Here is a 6,213-nt window from a genome sequence, read left to right as displayed (position 1 = left end):
TCACACTCTTAGCTCAACCATGTGATAAGCTAGTGGGGCTCAAGTAGAGACTTGACTGGGGATGAGGTAGGGATGGAAGAAAGGGAGGGTAGGGATGTGTTGTGTTGGGAGTTGAACCTGGGGAGGGAGGCTCTACCACTGAGCTACATCCCCAGCCTTTTTTAAAATTTTGAGAATGTCTAAGTTGCTGAGGCTGGCTTCGAACTTGCGATCCTCCTCCCTCAGCCTCCCAAGTTGCTAGGATTACAGGCATGCGCCACTGTGCCCAACTACAAAGACTTTTTTCTCTCAGCTTAGGTTTGTCACCAGCTGAAGAGGTAACAATAATGGCTAGCATCTATTGAGTACTTATTAAGTGCCCAAACTGAACTAAGTTCCAGAGCTGCAGTTTGAACTCTGGAAGTGGGTCCCCAGAGGCCACAGACTGTCACCTTGAAAACCCACATGGCAGGTGTTGCCACATGTGTGTCACAGAGAAGGAACCAAAGGCCACTGCCAGCTCCCTGACTGGGCAAGTTCCCTTGGTTTTTTACAACCCCAGAGTCTCCTCACACTGGCCTCCCAGGCTTCTGGAGAACCTGCCACTGACTTGGACCTGGTCCCTGCCCAGTCCTTCCCTCCCCCAGTTGATGCAAGCAGCCATGATTTTAATCTCTGATGGAGAAATAAGACAGCTGGCCTAAAACCATGATGTTGCAAGCTCTAAAAGATCTAGAATTCCAGGTGGAGGGCTGGATTTACCTGGACCCACTGCCCCAGGTCTACCAGCTCCAACCCAGCTTCCCCTTCTCCCTCTCTCTCCTGTCCCCACCTGAGCGACCTTTGTCTACCTCTGTCTCTTGCCTGGGGAGCCCAAGGCGGCACTGCACAGATCATTTTGTATTGATATATGCTGTGATTACATGAGTTCTACCCTGCGTTCCCCTCTGGCGCTGTTGTTCTCCAAGAAGATGACTGAAGTGTCACAAAAAATATGATTATGGCATACTGGTCAATACAGATTCCCTATAGGTCCTAAGGGGCACAAAATCAACCCCCCTCCCCAGGTCTGCTAATCTGAATGGCCAGGGTTGGGGCCTGGAATCTGTATTTTCTTTTCTTTTTTTTTTGTACCAGAGACTGAACCCAGGGGCACTTAAACACTGATCCACATCCCTGGCCCTTTTTAAATGTTTTGTTTAGAGACAGGGTCTCACTGAGTTACTTAGGACCTCGATAATTTGCTGAGGCTGGCTTTGAGCTTGTCATCCTCCTGCCTCAGCCTCCTGAGCTGCTGGGTTTACAGGTATGCACCCCTGTGCCCGCTGGAATCTATATTTTCAATCAGCACCCTCAGGGTTTTATGACATGGGGTTAGATTGCAATGGCTGTCTGTCTCCTTATTGGAATCCTTCTTGACCAGGCAGACCCTCCTTCCATCCCTCTCCTCTTTGTAACCTTCTAATTCCATAATCTTTGGGCACCTCATTTGTCTCTTCATGCCTTTATCCCTTCAAGATCCCTTCTCATTTAATAACCATTACTGAGTATCTATAATATACCAGGCACTGGGGCAGTCATTTTATCTCTACCTTTTAAAGAATTCTGATTCCTGTTTAACAGAGGAAAACCCCCTGCCTTCCCCATTCTCTGCCTAGCTCTCTCTGGCTCCACAGCTGCAATGTATGGATCATTTGCAGTTCATACACGTGGTCACTGCACCAATTCCATATCCAGCCCCCCCTCACTGGCCCTGGTGTCCCCTACTGGGAAGCTAGGATTCCAGGGCAGGCATGTATGGCTCTAAAGCCTATGCCTTAGTAAGTAGCATCCAGTGCCAACAGGTCTGAAATATAGTAAATGCTCAATAAATTTGTGTTTGTGAGTAACTAAATGAATAAATGGAAAAAGAGTGAATGACGAAAGTTAGGACACCTTCTCCCACCTATCCTCAAAACACACACACACACACACACACACACACACGATTCTATCTCTGGGTTCTCAGTTTCCTACCTTGTACTTCTCTGCATGTCCAAGCATTGCCTTCCTGGCCCTACTGAGATGGTGACCCGAGATTCTCTGATCCGACCCATGTGTTACCCTGGCTGCCCCCAGAGATTCAGCATTAAATAACCTCCTGAGGACTTCTCTGAGACCCAAGGGTAGCCAAGCTCTGCCCCTGGCTCTGAGGCAGAGGTTGGAACGGGATTTGTCCCAGGATTCCTGGGAGTCTGCGATCCCTCTCCCTTCTCCTCCCTTTTCTTCTCCCCACTCCTCCCCTTTCTTCTTCCAACAGAACAAGGCTCTGAAAGGAGAAGGAAGGCTACTTTGATTTGCGAGGGTTTGGTGAAGCAGGAGGAGTCTTCATAGACCAGAGCCCTGCTCAGAGGAAACACGAGGGCTGGGGAGTGGAGTCTCATGGAATATCATCAAATATTTCACCAGTTCTCTCTGGAGTTATTCATATCTCTCCAGCCACCTGACTATTTATTGCAATGTTGCAACAAAGGGTGCTCCTTGAGAGCAGATATCGGGTTCTTGACAATCTTTATGTTTCCCAGTCACCTAGGAGAATATTCTGGTAAATATTAGACCTCTAGCAAATATTTGTTCAAAGACTGAATGACAAAAGTTATCATTTATAGCTCATCTGCTACATGCCAGACACCACATTATCTCATTTAGTTCTTTCAACAACCCTAAGTAGCAAGAATTATTACTATCACCAGTTTACAAATTACATATTAAGAAAATTTAAGCAACTGTCTCAAGGTCACATCACAATCTATGTGATGAAGCTGGGACTTGAACTGAGGTCTGGCTAGTTCCTTGGTTCCCTTTCTTTCCTTCAGTGCTGTCCACAAAACCAGACCAGACTAGGATGCTGCTATATTGACTCTGTAGGAATTTATTTATTTTTTTAACGTTCCAGCTTAAGCCGTGTGTGTGTGTGTGTGTGTGTGTGTGTGTGTGTGTGTATAAACTGATTCCTCCTCTAACCCCTAGAGTGGTGAGTTAGCATCTGAAGTGGCCTAATCAGAAATCTGCTCTCCAGAGCTTGGTTACATAAGCACTTCAAAGGCCATCATCTATACCCGAGAGCTTAACATGCTTGAGAGATACTAGAAATAAACTTTCATTGGTGAAATAAGTGGTTTCCACAATATGGAGTTGGCCAGGGAGATTATCTGGGTTCTACTGCCCTGGAAGAATAAAGTTGAAGAATTGGACCAATATAAGCACATTTGGCAGAATTTGGCCTTAGACTTAAATTTTTAATATCCCACCTGTAGGAGGTAAGAGGAGAGAAAACAAATGGCCTTCACTCACCTTTCATTTCCTGTAACTGCTAATGAAAGAACTATATTATCACCAAAGGGCCAGATTGGTTCAGACCTGTTGGCACTGGATGCCTCATCCCCCTCTCACAAGAGCACTCCAACTGATCCTTTTACCAGAGCAGTAAGGACATTCTTCCCATCTCTCTGATCTCCATTGGCAGGTCACTTGTAATAAGCTAACATCCAACAGAAATGAGCTTCAGGTGTGGTGGTGAATACCATTTCTCCAAGGATCCTTTGAAGGCTCTGGGGGCCTTTCCAACAGATGTCTGAGGTCCCCGGCACTCACCCCAACTGTACCTGTTGTCCTCCATCTCCTACCACAGCATCAACCAAAGATGGTACTCAAGATGCCTTTTTCTTTATTTTGACTTTGCAAATTCCCTCTCTGCTGTGGTGACTCCCTCATAATCCTGTCTTTACCTCCATCTCTTTTTTTTTTTAAAGAGAGAGAGAGAGAGAGAGAGAGAGAGAGAGAGAGAGAATTTTTAAATATTTATTTATTTATTTTTTAGTTTTCGGTGGACACAACATCTTTATTTTTATGTGGTGCTGAGAATTGAACCCAGCACCCCTCAAATGCCAGGTGAGTGTGCTACCACTTGAGCCACATCCCCAGCCCCTATCTCCAACTCTTAAACGTTCTGCCCTCAAGGGTAGCTACCTTAGGACACAATTTTTCCATTTTAAAAGACAAAGCAGGCAGGAAGCAAGGAGGTGGTTTTTTCCAGCTCAATGAATGAAAGGAAGAGAGGGAATAAGAGAGGAACATCAATGTCAGTTGATGTTATTGTCTCAATATGGCCAGTAGTCTCAGTTTCATGGAAATCTTATATGAAATGTGCTTTAACACAGTGTCTGAGCCAGGAACTGTGGTGCATGCCTGTAAATCTCAGCAATTTGGGAGGCTGAGGCAGGAGGATTACAAGTTTGAGGACAGCCTTGGCAATTTAGTGAGACCCTGTCTTAAAATAAAAAATGAAAATGGCTGGGGAAGTAGTTCAGTGGTAGAGCACCCTTGGGTTGGATCTCCAGACCAAATAAATAATAAATCTAAAGACTCTTAATTCCAGGGTTAAGTTAGAGGTGGGCTAGTTTAGAGGTCCACAGGGATGAATACTTGGGGTGCACTGGTGGTGGGGGGCTGTAATTGAGGGTTCCCCAGACCTTTCTAGTGCCAGAATGGCTGCCTCTGCTGATTACAGATCAACAACGGGGGAGGTAGCCAGAGGACCTTGGGAGGGAGGCAGGCAGAACATTTCTGGGATGCCATTATGGAGTAGCTGGAGTCAGGCAGAGGGGGCAACCTCAGCAAAGAAGGCTGGTGGAATAGAATATTCTTCAAGTGTCCCTGCTGGCCTTGTTATGCCAGGGTCCAGGCTGTGGACCTCTGGAGTCTCTCTCCCTGTGGAGCAGAAAAGGAGACAAGCCCATTCTCCTGCAGACATCCATTCACTCTGGTGAGGACCAGGCAGGGACTAACGCTACAAAACACCACCATAGAGGATATTATTGGAACTACTGGGGAAATTTGAATATGGCCCATGTAGTATGTGATAGGATTATATCAATATTAAAATTTCTGAATATGATAATATGATAATATTAGGGGATCATCCCTGTTCCTAGGAGATACATGCTGAAATAGAGGTAAAGGATTATGATGTGTATAACTAACTCTCAAATAGTTCAGGGATATATATATATATATATATATATATATATATATACACACACACACACACATACATACACACACACATATATATGTATATGTATGTATATATATATATATATATATATATCCCTTTTACAAGTATATATATATTTGCATATATACAGATATGTAAAAGTAAATGTGGCAAAATGTTAAAAATTGGTAAATCTCAATGAGGGTACATAAGTATTTAATGTACCATTTTTGCAACTTCTATAAGTTTGAAATTTTCAAATTAAAAAAGGAAACTGCCTAGAGTAGTATCACATGCCTGAAATCCCAGGGACTTGGGAGGCTAAGAGGATCACAATTTTGAGACTAACCTCAGCAATTTAGGGAGCCTTTAGGAACTTAGCGAGACCCTGTCTCAAGATTAAAAATAAAAAGGGTTGTGGATGTAGCTCAGAGGTAAAGCACTGCTAGGTTCAATCTCCAGTACCAAAACAAAACAAAACAAAAAACAAAACAAAACAACTGACTGGGGAAAAAAAAAGATAAGGAAACTGAGTCCCAGAATGAGTAAGGTATTTGCCCAAGTTTACAGAGCTGAGATAAAAAGAGCTCAAAGCAAGGAGGAAGTCACATGGTGGACTCTCTGGCTTTCTTGAATCTTCCTATGGGCTAATACTGTTTACAACCCTTCACATACACTAATTCATCTAATGTTCCCTTTTGAAAAGTTTGTGCTTTGTGATAAATCACTTCATTGGCACAGGTTGGAGGGAACAAACAGGAACTGGAACATGTTGATAGATGTGTAAATTGGTGCAGGTTTTTTTGAGGGCCATTCGGCAGCACTTATTGTAATTTAAAATTTATGTTATGTTTAGAGCCAGTGATTTCACTTCTAAGTATTAAACCAAAAAGAATGTCATATACATGACCAGGAAGTGTGTACAAAGGTGTTCATCATAGCAAGGTATATAAAAGCCTAAAAGTTGGAAACATCTTAAATATTCTTCATTAGAAATATTAGGAGGGCCGGGGTTGTGGCTCAAGTGGTAGCGCGCTCGCCTAGCATGCATGAGGCACTGGGTTCGATCCTCAGCACCACATAAAAATAAAATAAAGATATCAAAAAAAAAAAAAAGGGGCCATGACGAATATTAAAAAAAAAAAAAAAGAAATATTAGGAAACCATCAAAAAAACAAGGCAGCTCTTACAGTGCTACC

Source organism: Marmota monax, unplaced genomic scaffold (genome assembly GCF_021218885.2).
Source record: "Marmota monax isolate L192 unplaced genomic scaffold, Marmota_monax_Labrador192_F-V1.1 WCK01_AAM20220418_F8-fsc00001, whole genome shotgun sequence".
NCBI lineage: Eukaryota > Metazoa > Chordata > Mammalia > Rodentia > Sciuridae > Marmota > Marmota monax.
Note: the sequence above shows the minus strand (reverse complement) of the source record.